Genomic DNA, 17,900 nt, shown 5'->3' on the forward strand with positions numbered 1-17,900 from the left:
GTCTTTACACTTAAAATCATAGCAATCCAGCACTTTAGTCTATTTTTGAAGGAAACAAAAACAGCAGCTCCCAGAATGCATGGGTTTGTGGGAGATGTCCCCGTCCCAGAAGCACGGTATCCTAGTGACCCGGAACCAATTGATAAAACTCCCCTACTCGTGGCTAGAGTTTAACACTATACTATGTCTCACATACTCATTTGGAATGGAGGAATGCAGTATATTTTGTTAATTCTTACAAGCTGTAGCTTCCAGACCCCTGGACACCCTCTAACTCTAGAGCCAGGAGGTGAAGCCTCGTTGTTGAGGCGCGCAGCCAACAATAGGTTTTGATTTACCCCTGAGTGACTCACAAGTTTCACCGAGAACGCTGGGGTGTGTCCCACTCTCTGGTATACCAGGACTGAGGGCAGCATTGCAGGTATGGCTGACTCCCCTCCTTTTCTTTGTGCCCTTGGTTGGTTGTTTGGTGACTGTGAATGATCTTGTCGCCCTATTTTGGCGCCCAGTGTTACAAAGGCCAATTCCTTCTCCCATGATCCCCTGCTCCAGGCTCAGGAGAAATAAATAATTTCCTACTCCCATGAGCCCCTGTTCCAGGCTTAGGGCACAGACGCCATTTGTTACTCCCATAATCCCTTGTTGTAATCCCAAGTATGAAGAGTTTCCCCACAACAATCCGAGCAGGGCGTAGGCGCCGCGCCTCTCATGCCATGGTTCACTCCTGCATGAGTGAGACCTGTCTTTTAAGCCAGAATGCTGCATGCTGGGATATTTAGAGTCATGCATTAATGACCAATACATCCCACATTAGAACATGCTGACACCTCAAGGTTTGACTGAAGGTGCCAGGCAGAACTTGGGACCACCTGTCAGGGATGGGTGCCTGCTGAGCAGGTCAAGCAGATGTGACATCACAGGAAATGAGGGGTCACCATGGAACTCTCCCCAGAAGGTACTGATTCGGTGCTTCCTGCTGCCTGCTGGAAGTGAACTGCTGTTAGCTACCTAGAAGGAAGCACCGGCTTATACCACTCTCCACCCTCTGACCTGTCCATCATCTTAATGTAACAACCCTTAACATGACGTCTACGCTCTACCTAGTCGCAATCCAGGCTCTCCCACCACCCCAGCAGCAACAGGGCTGCATCTGAAGCCACCTCTTGAATTATCCGCCACATCCTAAGAAAATGAGGCCAAAGGAGCCTTCAACTGGTTAAATGTCTCAAAAGCACCAAGGCCCACCCCTCCAGGAGTCTAAGACCAATCCGATGGCTTCTTCTCTGGACTATGCCATCTGCCCAAGCAACCCTAGGGGGGTCGGGTGCTGCTGCTCCCCCTCGGCTGCCCTTACTGCAGAGCTTCCAAATTAAATTCAAATCAAGAAACAAACAGCTGGAAATTCAATTGCTTAGAGGTTTTTTGGGGGAGAGGCAGGGTTACACTTTCTTTAAACACACCAGGAAAAAGAAACTTTTTTAAACTTGCAAATTGTTAAATATTGGAATCTCTTATCAGTATTTTTATTCCTTTTGCTTTGTTTCCTGACTTTCATTGTATGTCAGTTGTGTAGTCTAGATATGCAGCTGTCGTTTGAGCACAGGCCTGATTTGGAGTCTGCTGGGTGGAATGTCTGTGCACTATGGTGGTGCTTTGGTTTTATCCAAGGGATGAACCCACCACCATGAGAGCCAATTCATAAAGAAAACCTGGGTGGAAAGCTCTCCTGTGCATGTTTCTTCTGGCAGAATCTCCACCAGGAAATATGGGAGCAGGAAATATAACCTCAAATTGGGGCATGCTATCACCATCCACATATCTAGTCCCCCACAACATGCTAATGGTTCTTTCCCACCATGTTAAGGACACGACACTCATGTTTCCATGAACACGTATACCGCGGCCGGATGGGAAACGGTCTTTACAATGTGGGCAGAGCCACGTGTGCAGTTTCTCCGCAAACTCCACCACGCATGCCTTAACCACGCATATGCGTGGTTAAGGCAGTGTGTGGTCTAGATGCTGGGATGGGCGGGCCCAGAAACAGGAAGGATCGGGAGAGGATGCAGTGAGGTAAATGGGGCTGGGGACAGGTTTTGGGGGGTAGTTTGTAAGGATTGGGGGTAGCTTTTAGGGCTCAGGGGAGTCAGCAGTTTCCAGGGGTCGTGGGGGGGGTCGGGGTACTGTTTAGGGCTCAGGGGGTCGGGGTACTGTTTAGGGCTTGGGGGATAGTGTTTAGGGTTAGGGGAGTCAGGGTAGCTTTTAGGGATTGGGGTAGTTTTTGGACTCGGGGTGTCAGGGTAGTGTTTAGGGCTCAGGGGTGTCGGAGTAGAGTTTAGGGCTCGGGCCAGGGTAGTTTTTAGGGCTTGGGGTTGGCGGAGTTGGGTTGTGATCTTTACCACACATCCTTTTACCAGTCATGTCTTTACCACACGATTGTGTGGTAAAGGCAAGCGTGGTAAAGGAGTGCATTGTTTAGACACATTCGTTGTTGTGGCCCGTACTAGCAGCACACATAGTTTAGCCATGCGTGCCTCTGTCATACAACCCCGCCAAACATGTTGGTGGACCACCACCCTAGATTGGGTGGCCGATCTGCCCTGCCCCCCCCCCCCCCTCCTGTTCACCGTGTTTCCTCTGCACTTTGCGCGTTAGCTAGACTCTCACAATGTGGACTTCCTGCTTGAGGCACAGGCGGTAAATCCACCGGTATCGGAGTGGACTCACTGTTACCCTCTCCTCTAAAATGTAACCATGCCCAGTCTTCTGAGGTCAGGTAGCCTCTCCTCAGCTCAAGAGCAGCTGTGACTCTCCCCTCTCAGCAGGAAGAGCACACTGCTCTTGAGATACTACTTCATTTAGGCTAGAGTGACCCCCTGTGTTTCCCTTATTTAATTTGTAAAGCTTTGATCTAATACCTACCTCGTATGCTGACGTCACCCAGTTGGTTATCTCAAAAGTGGACATGGATGTTAATTATTCCATCAAACTTCATGACTGTATGGTCACTCTGAGAAACTGGGTGAGTAGGCATTGCTTGAAGCTGAACTCAAGCAAAACTGAGGTGGTGTTTGGAAACCTTTTTCCATTGTGGTCGCCAGCTTGGTGGCCAGACACCCTTGGCCCCCCTCCTACACCAGTAGCCAAGGCTAAAAATGTGGGGGTCATTATTGATGAGAAACTCAATTTTAAGTCTCAGATCTCAAAGGTGGTGTCCGCCTCCTTCCTTACCATTAGAACCTTACGAAGATTCTCCCATTCATTCCCAGAAGCACCAGAAAAACAGTATTGACCGCCCTGGTTTTATAAAAATTGGATTATTGCAATGGCTTAAACATCAACTTACAATCCAATCTACTCAAAAGGTTGCAGGCGGTACAAAATGCCGCGGCTAGACTAGTCCTGGATGTTCCCAAATATCAGTCCATTAGATCAGGGATACAGGAATTGCATTGGCTACCAGTTGGACAGCGTTTTAAATTCAAAGCTCTTTGTGTCGCACATAAGGCACTGCACAGAGAAGGACGACAATTTATTTGGGACACCTTTAATTGGTATTTTCCAAATAGACCGTTACGCTCAGCCAATGCCTACCTGATGCCCACCATTTAAAAGGACCAACTGGGCGGGGAGGAGTTTCAGTTAGAATACTAATAAGGAATGGAACTCCCTTCTGCTTTCTCTTAGGAAGACTTCCTCCCTGCTTGAGTTTAGGAAACTACTCAAGACATGGCTTTTTATAAACTAGCTTTTCTTGACACAGCATGGAAGACCGGAGGCGCCTAGACACCCACGGGTATTAGGGCCCTATACAAATTGTTATAACATAACAAGTCAGAGACAGAGCTCAGGTTATTTCTCAGGAAGACGCTGCGGCTCACACCACCCACGGACCCTGCCAGCCCTGCCAAATGCCAGTTTCAGTGCTACCCACTGACCATCACACATACCAGTGGGACATTTTGACATGTTCCAGGCCAATAAAATCTGTAAGGATGCACCCGACACACCATTTTTGATCTGTTGTTAAAGTATTCAAAAGTGCCAGTTCTGGGCTATGGCAAACACCGGTACACAATAAGCACCACGTTACAAGCTTCCTGTATTGTGAAGCTACAATCAGCGAGTGTGACCGCAGCTTCACACATAAGTAAGACCCCATAGGGATCCCTTCTTCAGGGCTAGGTCTACTGAGGTCATTTAAAACAGACTTAAAATCATGTCAGCACTCCCTCTGAGGACACACAACCTGCATACAGTTCGTGTGTCTGTCAGTCCTTTCCTCTGGGCCCTGGGCCCTGGGGCAGTCAGTGGTTACTGGGCTGTGTCTGTGGCAGGTACTGCCGGGCATTCAAGGCCTCGGGTACTGTTGCCGTCCAGCTGGATAACAAAGTTTCTATCTAGTACTTTTGACTCCTCCTACTTTTGAGTTTAAGTTTTAATAAGGGGGGTGTTTTGTCAAAATATTGATTTAAAAATATCGGGAGACAAATATTGGAAAGTAAATATTGCGGCAGAGAAATATTGTGATGCACAAATATCGTTGACAAGAATGTCATTTTTTGAGGTAAGCAATATCCTTATAAATAATATCGATGTGTCGATGAATCTCCAAAATAATATCGAGGTTCTCAGCTGTCCACCCCCCCGCAGCACTAGTTAATGGCGCCGCTGAGCAGTGAAAGGGCAGTCCACTAACCTTTTGGAGGACTTGCTCCTTTCACTGCGCAGCTCCGACTGGTATCTGCTGCTGCTATGCCCTGGTCAGGAGTTCGAGGCCCTCCTCTACCCACAGGCTCCTGGCTGTGCCCCATCCCGGGTGGTCTAGTGGTAGAGCCTCACTACTCTGCTGTTTAACTGCCCTTCTGTCTCTCTTTCTGCTTTTCTCTGCCTTTTGTGCTTGTCAAAGGCAAGACCGTCTGCGCCTGTCTGTGCCTGGACCGCGCGCAGTGCCAGGGACCCTGGTTCTCGGACCTTCTACCACTACGACGCAAGCACCCTCCTCGCCCTCAACTCAGGACGCACGCCGCCTGACACCTAGCATTGCCGAAGGAGACCCATGGACCCTTCACCTGCCGGAACTGCATCCACACCGTCACAAACGCCAGCTCCTCTCGCTGCCCAGCTGACCAACACTGCACCAGACCAACTCAACTGTATTCCCCTCAACGTGTGATCCCTCCACAAACACACCACAGAAATCTGGTACCACCTTGTTGCTGCCTCTCCCGACATCACCTTCTTCACGAAAACCTCACGAACCACAGTTCTGGACCGAACATCTCCATCGCTGGCAGCTACAAAATCACCCGCAAGGACTGCGCCAAGCGACCAGGCAGAGGCATCGCCATCATCCACAAGAACACCCTCCGATTGACCACACACTCAAACGACCCAATGACAACCACGGAACACCTCCACGTCCAGATCCAGACCAGCCCCCAAACCTCCCTCCGCTGCACCCTTGTCCACAGGCCCCCTCGGCCCCACCTGCCTTTCACCGATGCCATCGTAGACCTCATCGCACCCCAGGCTCTCGCATCCACTGAGTACATCCTACTTGGAGACCTTAACTTCCACCTAGACAACCCTAGTGACCAGAATACCGCCTCCCTACTGGAGAACCTTGCCAACATCAGACTCAAGCAGCTAGTGACCGCACCGACCCACACAGCAGGCCATATGCTCGACCCTGTTTTCTCTGCCAGCGGGAACATCACCTACAGCCACACCACCAAACTCCTCTGGACCGCCTACCACTGCGTGCATCTCACCTTCGCCATGCCCACTATACACCACCACCTTGATCGCCCCCCTCCTGTCGCAGCTGGAACAAGGTCACCTAAGAAAGTCTTGTCGACCTCCTTGGCACGCCCACCCCGCCAACAATAACAGACACCAACACTGCAGCTCACAACCTTCACCAATGGATCTCCATCTGCACTGACACTCTGGCACCACTCAAGAAGACACCAGGCAAGCAACACTGCAAAAAAGCCAGCTGGTTCACTCCAGCCCTTCACGAGTACAGATACATCTGGCGACAACTTGAGAAGAGATGGAGGAACAACAAAACCCCAAGCACCCACGCAGACTTCAAATTTGCCATTAATGCACGCCATCTTCTTCTCAAAACCACAAATAAAAACAGCCTTCCAAGACAGAATAATTGCCAATACACACAACAGCAAAGAATTCTTCACTGTCGTTAAGGAGTTCACCAGACCCAACTGCAAAACCACAAACATCCCACCTTCCCAAGACCTCTGCAACAAACTCGGCACCTCTTAAACCAGAAGATCAGGCAGATCTACAACAGCTTTGGCCCCGCCACTATGCCCACCACCACCGCACACAACTACTTCCACAGAGCAGCCGCCTCCATTGCCCCCAGCTTCACCGCACCATCGACTGCTCCATCTAAACCACCACCTTCCCCGATGACTGGAAACATGCCGAGATCAACCTCCTGCTGAAGAAACCGCCTGTCAACCCGACAGACCTCAAGAACTTCAGACTCATCTCCCTCCTCCCCTTCTCAACCAAGGTCATCGAGAAGGCCATCAACGTCCAACTCTTTGAGCTCATCAAAGAGAACCCTATCCTGAACACCTCCCAATCCGGTTTCCGAAGCAACCACAGCACAGAGACTGCACTCCTCGTAGCCACCAACGACATCCGCTCCCTCCTTGACCAGGGCGAAACCACAGCCATCATCCTACTGGACCTGACGGCCACCTTCGACACTATCTCCCACTGCACCCTGATCACGAGACTACATGATGTTGGCAGCCGTGACAAGGCACTGGACTGGTTCCAATCCTTCCTGACTGGCCGAACGCAGCGAGTCCGACTAGCCCCATCCACTCAGAACCTACAGAGATCAGCTGCGGAGTACGCCAGGGCTCCTCCCTGAGCCCTATCCTCTTCAACATCTACATGGCTCCCCTCGCAGCCATCTTCAGAAGCCACGGACTCAACATTGTCTCCTACGGCGATGACACCCAGCTGATCATCTCCCTCACCAACGAACCCACAGCCGCCAGAATCAACTTTCACAACGGAATGAAGGCAGTTGCTACTTGGATGCAAGACAGCTGCCTAAACTTGGACAAAACCAAAGTACTTGTCCTGTGATCCATCCCCTCAGCCTAGGATGACTTCAGGTGGGCCGCCACACTAGGAACCCCTCCCAACCCCATGTACCACGCACGCAACCTTGGCATCATACTAAACTCCTCACTCTCAATGAACCGCCAAATCAGCGCATTATCTTCATCCTGATTCTACATGCTACGCCTGCTTCGAAAGACATTCAGATGGCTCCCCACAGAATCCAGATACGGTCTCCCATGCACTCATCACCAGTAGACTGGACTACGGCAACGCACTCTAAGCTGGTATCACCCAGAAACAGCTCAGGAAACTACATCCCCCGCCGCAGCCACATCACACAAAATCTCCGACAACTCCACTGGCTCCCTATCAACAAGAGAATCACCTTCAAGCTCCTCACACATGCCTACAAGGCCCTCCATTACGCAGGACGAGAATACCTGAACCACCGCCTCGATTTCCACACACCCACCAAACAACTCCGCTCGTTCCAACTCACCCTGGACTCCGTCCCACGGATCCACAAGACCAGAACCGGAGGAAGATCCTTCTCCTACCTCCCCGCCAAGACCTGGAACACCCTGCCCCTCCACCTCTGGCAATCCGCATCGTTGACCCAGTTCAGGAAGGACCTCAAGACCTGGCTCTTCGACTGAACCTCCGCACCCAGATGGGTCAGCAGCCCCACCAGCGCCTTGAGAACCTCACTGGTGAGCAGCCGCGCATTACAAATCTTGATTGATTGGTTGATTAGTATTGTTTTCACAAATATATAGTGGTTAAACATATAATTTAAAAATTATTTTAATGTGTTTAAGTAGATATATGAATTTTATGTGTTCCTATTGTTTAAATTAATGTTATTGATTTTAATATATAGCTTGTAATTTTGAGTGATTTAGAATTTGTTTTAAAAGTAATTTATAGTGTTGTAGCAGGTTGTTGGGTTTGTAGGGGGATAGGGTGGAAATTTATTTAAGTAACAATTAAGAATTATTTATTTAATTTTATGCTTAGTATTTATTAAGTAATTTATGTATTACTGATTTATTTTTGTTATTTGTGGGCTGTAAGGTGTGTGGGGTAGAGGGTGGGAAGTTAATTAAGTAATAAAAAATAATTAACAATTTATCATTAATTCATTATTTAATTGATTTTTAATTATGTAAAATATGGAAGTCTGATTTATTTTACTTATATTTTAGTGGTGGGATGCTAGGTTTGTAGAGGTATATGTTGGAACGTTAATGTAGTAATAATTAACTATTAATCATTATTTGTAGATTAATTATTTGTTTGAATTTTAAACATGCAAATTGTGGAATACATATTTATTTTCATTTTATTTTAGTTGCTGGATGCTAGGTTTGTTGGGGTCTAGGGTGGGAAGTTAATTAAGTAATAATTAATTACCAATTAAATAAATATTGTTAATTACTTGATTTTTTTTAATATGTAAGTTATAGAATAGTTATTTTATAGTTACATTTTAGGTTCAGGGTGCTAGGTTTGTAGGTGTACAGGGGGGGCAGTTAATTAAAAATAGATTAACAATTATGTGTTAATTGATATTTTTTGTATTGCATGTAATTATGTACATTGATTTTTGTTAGTTGTTTTAATACATATATGTATATATTTGTATATATATATATATAATGTTAATAATTTTTTATTAAGATTTCAATAGGTTTTATACATTCATGGGATTTACTCATATATGTAATGTGTTGAAGTGAAGGGTTTTCTAGACTCTTGCTTAGACTGCAGTAGGAATAGTAAAATGAACCTCTTTGCAGTTCAACACTTTCCCTACTGTTGCGCTGTTTGGAGTGGGAAACAACCTTTACAACGCAGTCATTACATTGCACTACATTTACAATGCAGTCATTACATCGCAACATCCTTTACAACGCATGTCACTACAACGCAGCCATTACATTGCATGTCACTACAACGCATGACACTACAACGCCTGTCACTACAATGCTGGCATTACATCGCATGTCATTACAACGCATAGTACCCCTACACTAACCAACACTTACCCTACTGTTGCACCCCTTGTAGTTAGAATAGTCATTTTTACCCCTACACTATCCAACACTTACCCTACTGTTGCATCCCCTGGAGTTAGAATAGTCATTTTTACCCCTACACTACCCAACACTTACCCTACTGTTTCACCCCGTGGAGTTAGAATAGTAATTTTTATCCCTACACTATCCAACACTTACCTTAAATGCAATGTAATGGTATGCGTTGTAATGGTATCCGTTGTAAAGGTATGATGCGATGTAATGGGATGCGTTGTAAGTGTAGTTTAAAAAAGGCATCCTTTGTAAATGTATGCGTTGTAACGTCATACATTCGTTTGGAGTGGCAATAGTAGATTTCACCCCTCTGAAATCTAACCCTTTCCCTACTGTTGCAGAGACTGGAGTGGGAATAGCAAATTTTACCCATCTGAAATCCAATGCTTTTTCTACTTTCGCCCTATCTGGATGGAGAATAGTAAATTTCAGCAGGTCGCCTTAACCCAGTGCTTCAAATTAACAGGTACTGCCAGTTACTGAGTACCTGCACTTCTTTGATTTGAATGGGATAGTGCCTGCACTTCATTAATATTTGAGTGGAAGGGTGCCTGCACTTGTTTAATTTGAATGGGAGGGTGCCTGCACTTTAATTTGAATGGGAAGGTGCCTGCAAATTAATTTGAATGGGAGAGTACCTACACTTCTTTCATGTGAATGAGAGAGTACCTGCACTTCTTTGATTTGGTTGGGAGAGTACCTGCACTTCTTTCAATTGAATGGGAGAGTGCCTGCACCTCTTTAATTTGAATGGGAGAGTGTGTGCATTTCTTTCATTTGATTCGGAGAGTACTGGCACTTCTTTCATTTGATTGGGAGAGTACCGGCACTTCTTTCATTTGATTGGGAGAGTACCGGTACTTCTTTCATTTGATTGGGAGAGTACCTGCACTTCTTTGCACTGCTGCAATACATTTAACATGAGAGTACTGGCACTTCTCGGAGCAAACAGGTATTGATAGTGAGCACCTGCACTTTTATATTTCCATTTAAAGAAATGCCTTAACCCATATATTGTGTTAACTTCACCAGCTCCAGAGTTCACACAAATGGAAAATATTTTTTTTTAAAAGCGATGAAGTGGCGAGATCCAAGACTTCACCTCATCAAGCACCTTACTTTAACTGTGCGGAACTGTGTTTCAAACCTTGCTATACAATGTATGTGTTTACAGAGAGAAGGTCTTTGTTACATCATAAAGCCTCAGCTACTGGTCTATTACAGGAAAGTTACCTTTTCTAGTCATTACGGGTTCATAATTCTGTGCGCTTGTGTAATATGTGCCAAGAAGCGCACTTCACGACACAGTAAACCACGGTGTCCCCTTCTCAGACCCCTGCACCCTGGTCTAGATTCACTCTGGTGGGATCTCTGCCTTCAATCCCATCATGCTGGCTTACAGCTAAAGTCACGGCTTGTAAATAGCACATACAAACAAACATGCATGTGTGAAACATACCAAAGCTCTCATCACTGCCCGAACCATTCCACTGCATTAGTATGGGGTCCGAGGTCCGCCCCTAGATACTGATCCCAGATAAGTAGCCCCGTTTCACCGTGTAAACAGGACGGATCTCCCTCTGGTCATTCTTGCAGCGATTACCTATTTTTTTAGGTCGAGCCTGGGCAGCGCAAGCGCTGCTCTGCGCAGCATGTTGTATTCAGTCTATGGGCTTCTCAACACTCCCAACGCTTCTGGTTGGTTGGTTGGCCTGCCTTTTGAAATTCCTTCACTGTGGTTGGTCAATAGTGTCCTTCTGTCCCACCTTTGGGTGCTTGTCCCTGCCCAGGAGACGTCACAAATGGATCCTTTTGGTTGGCCATCTCTGGCCATCTGTTGAGTCCTTGCTCGCACCCCCTCCCTCCTGTCAATGCTGCCATCTTCCCTGCGCCGCTGCTTTTATTTGAAAGGGAGTTTCTGGCACTGCTTTTTGTTGGCTATCTGTGGCCATCTGTTTCCTCCTGGTTTCCCTTGCCATTCAGTTTCTGTTGCAACTAAAGCTCCCTCTGGGTGTATAACTTCATTTTGGGGACGGTTATAGCGTGATCTCGTCCCGAAGGTATTCAAGCACTTAAAGTTTATTTTGGATTGTTGGGCAGGCTCCTTTCTGTCGATGCTTGTATTAGTAAGTTGTCAGAACGTGTGCTTTGAGGAGACCTCCCTGCTCTGGGGCAAGCACAGCCTCTTTATTTACTTCCCAGACATTTTCTCCCCCCACGTAAGAATCACCTGCACCACTGCACAAGTTACAGTGTGTGCACCAACAGATACACACTCCCAGGGGAGATGTGTACTGCGGCTAGAACGCAAGTGACAGAAAAGAACAAGCAATTCCGCCTTAGTGATCATTTAAAAGGGCTGTTATTTCGCCTCCCCCCACTCCCTGTTGTTTTGTCATTCCACCATGTTGGTTCGCCTAACCCCCACCCTCCTTTGTGTTGCTTCTGTCCCCACCGTTGCTTGTCTTCGCCGGCCCTTGTTTCTATACCAGCCAACCCCATTTAACTATGGTCAGTAACAAAAAAAAAGAAAAGCGAGTGCACCTGGGGGGAATGTCTGCTTCTCTCATCAAATCAGGTGAGAGCAGCATTTGTTTGTACATAAAAGAAACAAACACACACTACGGCGTTCTTTATGTTATTAAGGTGTGGAGGGCATACCTATTGCATAGGTAAAAAACATTGCCATTTACAATGCCTATAGCTCCAACTCCAACAAATTTGAGACCTATTGCATTTCCAATGCTTGTTATGTCTTTGTAGCTTAGTTCATCACTCTGTAAACCGAGACTCCCCAAGTCATTGAGACAACCACCCACATCTCCAGGAAGGTGAGCCACGAGTTGGATTTTTTTGGTGGGATATAAGCCGATTCTTGCCCAAGGAGGCAGGAAGTGGGTGATTCCCAGTGGATACATACTGTGCACCACCAGTGAAGAAGCAGGAACTCCCACAAGGCATTCACAGAGCACAAACGCACCCTCTTAGTGAGTGATGCCAATATCCTGGGCTTGTACGTCCTGCCCCACCCTGTGCCCATCAGTGTGGTACGTAACTAAGACTCCCTCTTACCTTTCACTTTGAGCACCCTGGCTTTGGGTTAACCTGAGGCGCCCAGCAGTGTAGCAATAGGTTGCTCTCCTTGCTTGAGCAGGCTGGTCGCTCTATGTGCTTCCAGGCAATTGGGACTCCCACCCCATGACTTGCAAGCTCCTGCGGTCAACCTGGCAGATCTCCAACACCTGGGGCCATAACTCCCAAATCGCTCCGTGATATCACGCTACCGCATAGGACAGAAACTTACCATCTCACTACTTGTGACCATTCAAGTTCAGCAGACCTCAGGCTTCATTAAAAGGTAAAGCGGTCTTGACCAGTTTCGAAAGCTCTGGCACATTAAAAGAACGTCCCCCCCCCTTTAACATTGACCGGCTTTTCCCACGTTTCTTGTATTGTGTTCTCCTACTCAGTGGCCGCATACAACTTCCAGCTGGATACACCAGAAGAAACAATAACTTCCTGTTGCATTGAGTGGACTTCCCTATCACGTCCACCTGGATCAGGGACTTCATCACAAACTGCGACATGGCATCTTGCAAAGTGGCAGTGTAAATGCAGAACCTAATGGTAGAGGACCCAAACCTACCCCCCAGCAAATGGCCGTGCCCTGACCCTACCCATGTCCAAGTTCCACTCAACGAGCAAAGTGAATATTGTATGATTTGGGTGCATCAATTTGCATCATCCGAGAGACATACAGAAGGTGAGAAAGAATACTCTGTCGAGCCACCAACTTTCGACCCGGGAGTTTCAGCGGAAACCGCAGCTGGAACTTTATGGACAGTCAGGCCTGGTTTAAGATTCTTACTACATTTCTGCATGTACAGCCTGTTGTTTAAACACATCATTATCCCCAGGGGGCAGATGGGGCACCAAAGACTTCATTCAGTAGATCAGCTGGACCACAGAGTAGCACCCAGCTAGCAAACAAAGAAGAAACCTTGAGCAATTAACAATCATACCAAATTCCTCCATAAGGCAGAATGGGATATACGTGTACAATTAGTTAAGTGCTGCAGTACTTTATCAGCGTATTCTGATATTATATGCTTTGTACCATGAAAGTCGAAGCCATTCGTTTTGAATTTCCTCCATACTACCCGGCCCAGTAGTTCTGCTACTCAAGCAAAAATCAAAGAACAAAGGAGACAACCCGGCCTCGTGCTCCTTTGTATTGGCAGAATCGCAGGTGTGGATTAATTAGAGCAAACACAGTATATAATTAGGGGGTAGTAAATGCACTTATCGGGGAAAGTAGGCATTTGAGTAAACCTCTTTGATCAGCCTACACATTTTGCCAGTCTACTGTGTCGAAAACCTTTTGTATGTCAAGACTGACAATCGCCTTCAGCCATCCTGCTCACTACAAGACTTGGAACAACCTCCTGAAACTGATCCTACCGCTTCTGCAAAGAACAAAGTGAGACCGTTCAGAATGTACCAATCCGGCTGTAGGAAACTGGAGTATTAGTTGACGAGGGCGAGAACCCATTCAAATAATAACCACAGTCCTTGTCAGGGTAAACCACTGAAGTCACTAAATGAACCTGTGCTTACCCTTCTGGTGTTATTTTTGTATGTTATCTTGCAGCATGACAGATAGATTACCTTTCTGCCATGGGGGAACTTTAGAGCTTTTTAGGGCATTTTAAATTCAGTATTGTCAATGGAAAAACTGGGGGGCATATTTACTAGGACGGCGATAAATAAACGCAAATCGCGTTGGGTGCAAACCAGCGATGTTGCACCCAAAATCGAGATAGCCTTGGTGATACGACCCTGTGGACGTATCACCATAATCCACCTCCCATGTTAGCTATGCTTTAGTCAGGAATTCAACAGACGTTAAATTCCTGCGTTAAGGCATAGTTAACGGGATTTAAAATATCGCTACCCCTCGTTGATGATACCACGAAGCTGGGGTATGAAATTTTCCCATGGTGTTTTGTTATTCACGCCTCCTTTGCATCTCATTAGAGATGCAAAGCGAGGCGTGAACGATATAATATCGCCACTTTTCGGCCGAAAATGGCCGCAATAGCGGCCATAATTATGTCACCAGCCCTTGATGATATGCCCCAAAATACTTTGAGTATGAAGTAAAATACGTTGTTGCATGTTTTGGTCACAGCAAACATTAATATACCTCACTCTGGCAGTGAAAATGGTGCTGTTTTATGGGCACAGCTCCCTCTCCAGATCTCGAGCCGGGTGGTGATCTTGCCATGCTTGCTTTATGTCTTGCCCCCGACGATCACCGCCCCATGGTTTCGTAGTCTCTCAGCTTTAGTGCGCTGCTCCCTGTCGGCTGAACGCCTGCCCCACATCGCTCTTGATGAATGTTGGCAATCGCCATATGATGGGGGATTGAGTGTGGCGGACGTACGTCTATATTATTGGGCATCGCAGTTGCTGGTAATTAATGATTGGTTAAATGGGGGTTGGCGAGACTCTACAGACAGGCTAGAACTGTGGGTCATCGGTCTAGACAATCTCCTTCACATTCTCTATGGCGGTCCTCTCTCTCCTCACCTCCCGGAACTGACGAGAGTAGCCATCCTCGTATGGCGAATCTCAATGCATTTACTGGGGTGGGAAAAGAGCTCACGTAACAGACTCTGTTGTGGAGAGGGACCTGGCTTCACCAAGTCTCGAAGCTTGAGGGATTTACTGAATGGGACAGAATAGGTATCGCATACCTCTGGGGGATGTGTGGTGGGGCACCTCCATGTGATTCTTCCAAGACCTACCAGCCCTATACGCGCTATGCACCCCACTGTTCCACAAATATCTACAGCTGAGACTTGCACTTTCCTGTCCCTGAGCGGCCCTGGCGGAGCTCCCTTGAGTTCAACCCCCAAGAAGCCAATGTCTTACAGGACGCGCCAGGAAAACAGGGCATCTCCCAGAATTATAAAACTTTATAATTCCCCAGAGAAATGTGTGCACTTCAAAACCCGATGGGAATCCTTAGTGGGACCTCTGGATGAAGCGGATTGGGGAGACGCATTCATGCATAGCCCCCCTGTATAAACGCGATCCCCTCCAGGCTGAGGCTTATCCAGTTCAACGATCTACACATCCCTTAGTGGACACCCCAGTAACGCCTGCCTCAGATAGCTCCCGGTGCTTCCCCCTCCGAGGGCTTCTTTCTTTCACGTGGTCTGGTTGTGCCCAGTGATACAGCGGTACTGGTCCACGATTGAGAAAAATTGTCTGAGGTATTGCAACACCTTACAGACCTGTCCCCGAGAACTGCCCTGCGAGGAGAGTGAAGGACCTTAGAGGACTCCGAGGGCAGCGTACATTGGTTGGGGTTGCCACTCTGCTGGCGAAAACAGACATAGCTCACGACTAGAACGCTAAAAGCCATCAGAGATGGCCGCATGGCTCACTGCAATGGACTGGTGCGCCAGGTTAGAGAAACCTGTATTCTTGGCCTGAGGCTGTCCCAAGAAACATACAGCTATATGGGGACGTTGGTGGAGTCAGTGAGGGCTATTTGATTGTTAAGAAATGTTTGGGAGGGAAACGGGCTTGGTTTGTGGTCACTCTGTGGTAATGAAGTTCAGGTAGCCGAGGTGTAGTTAAAGATGATTTATTTAGTCTCAGTTACAGCTTGGAAAGTTCATGTGAAGCAGCCCCACCAGGAGCAGCTTGCCTGCTGCTCAGCCCATCTCCACCCATCACACCTCACCCCACAGGCATCCAAAGATTCCATTCACCATCACCACACCATCATTCCACACAGCACATTCACACTGCTGAGCAGCTAGGGAGAAAGCAACAGACTAAATACACATACAGGATACTACACACTCCCTCTTAGTAGAGACTACGTATTGCACATGATGTCTGGGAGGGATGATTACTTTTCTTTCTTCTGCGGTATCTTCCTAAAACGAATAGAATTTGGTTATAAAAAATGGTGTTATCACTCAGCATTGAGTACAAGCGTAGCAGAGATCTGAGGTTTCCAGGGTCTGTGCCTGAGTAACTCATCCAGCCCAAGAGGTATTTTCTTTGAATCCTGATACTCGTAATCCTAAGTTTATCAACGTACAATAGGGCTTCGAGTGTCTGAATGGAAATAAAAAGCCTGGACTGGATCTAATTCTCACTCCTGGAGCCAGGGAACTTGAGTGCCCTGGTGTCCTTGTTCAGTTGCATACAGATAAATTATTCACACCCCTTGCTTTGGTTGTGACAAGGTGGTTTCTGGTTACCACCACTTTCACATTTTGTAAAGCAGGCGAGCATAGGAGGCAGCTCACACAGGTACGGTTCTGACCTACATACCCAGGCCGCTACGTAGGAGAGCGTGGGCCCTAAAGTTCTTCTCTGTCGCCGCTCTTGTCCAGCATTGACCTACTCTGCCAGTTCGGGCCTCTACTTCATGGCTAGTCTAGGAGTTGGAGCAAGCAGTAGTGTTGTAGTGATCTGTAGTGCAGTAGATACAGTTACAGTAGGACCCAGGGGTCTTTTACTACCCGACCGGCTGACAGGGGGCATCTTCTTTGCTTGCATTAGGGCCCACGACACCCTTGCTACCTCTCTGGATCATGGCCAGTGGATCTGCACGGTCACCTATGGCAACTATAAACCAGACACTTTGGTGCTAAGCATGGTTCTTGGTGTCCTGCTGCCCTCTCTAAGACCAATACAGGTCTGCTGGATGTGTGCCCAGCCAGGGCAATGGTGCAAGGATGGCTGGGCTGCTTTGATGCAAGGCTTTCCTGTGGTGCACTCAAGGCAGGAGGTGGAGGCGATGGCCCAGGTGGGCAGGTCCAGCACCCCTTGGGGTCTGAAGTACGCTGAGTGGTACCCGTAGGACAGAGCTGTTCATTGTTTACAAACCCTGGTCTGCTCTGCTGTGCACAATATCTAACCTGCCCTGTGCTGTGGGAAGCCATTCAAAAGCAGGTTCAAGCTTGGCCAAAAGATGCGTACCCAGTGGCCGACCTGGTCTCGAATCAGACACTGAAAGACAAGCCGGTGGCCCTTGCTGCTTTAGAGCAGGATGAGGCCTGTAGAGAGACCTTGTGTGGTGCACTACTCCGACAAGGCACACGTGTATTCGTAAAGGAATAAACTTCCAAATAAAGCATGCTTGTATCTTACAGCAGCAAAGTTTCACTAAACTGTCTTCAAGCATTACCAGGTTATGGCCTATGTTACTATCATAATAGTTTCCAACATAGATTGTGAAAGGTACATCTTGGCCTGCTGGAGATCGAGATGGCAGCATTGCTACTACAACCTGTACCAGCTGGTCCTCTCTGAGAATGGAGGTGCGTCCGACAATGAAGCCAGACATGCACAACAGAAGGTGGGATCCGCCGTGAGACCTAGTTGGTCATCAAGGTTTCATAAAACAAAACACATGGGCCCAATGTTTGTCTTAGAAGTCTGCCACAGGCGCCGATCAGTGCCAGGGTGTCAGATCCCCACAATTCTTACCTCGTGTTTGTGGAGGGATCCCACAGGGACGACATGGTCAACCCCCGCCTGTGCCCTTCTGCTACTGGAAGGAGTGAATATACTAGCCAGGGCAAGGAGGGGACCGGGGGAGGTTGCCAGGAAGGGTGGTGAGAGCGGGAAAGTGGCTGGCGTGATGGGGCACCCTTCGTG

This window comes from Triturus cristatus, chromosome 10, assembly GCF_964204655.1.
Source record: "Triturus cristatus chromosome 10, aTriCri1.1, whole genome shotgun sequence".
In the NCBI taxonomy this organism is placed as follows: domain Eukaryota; kingdom Metazoa; phylum Chordata; class Amphibia; order Caudata; family Salamandridae; genus Triturus; species Triturus cristatus.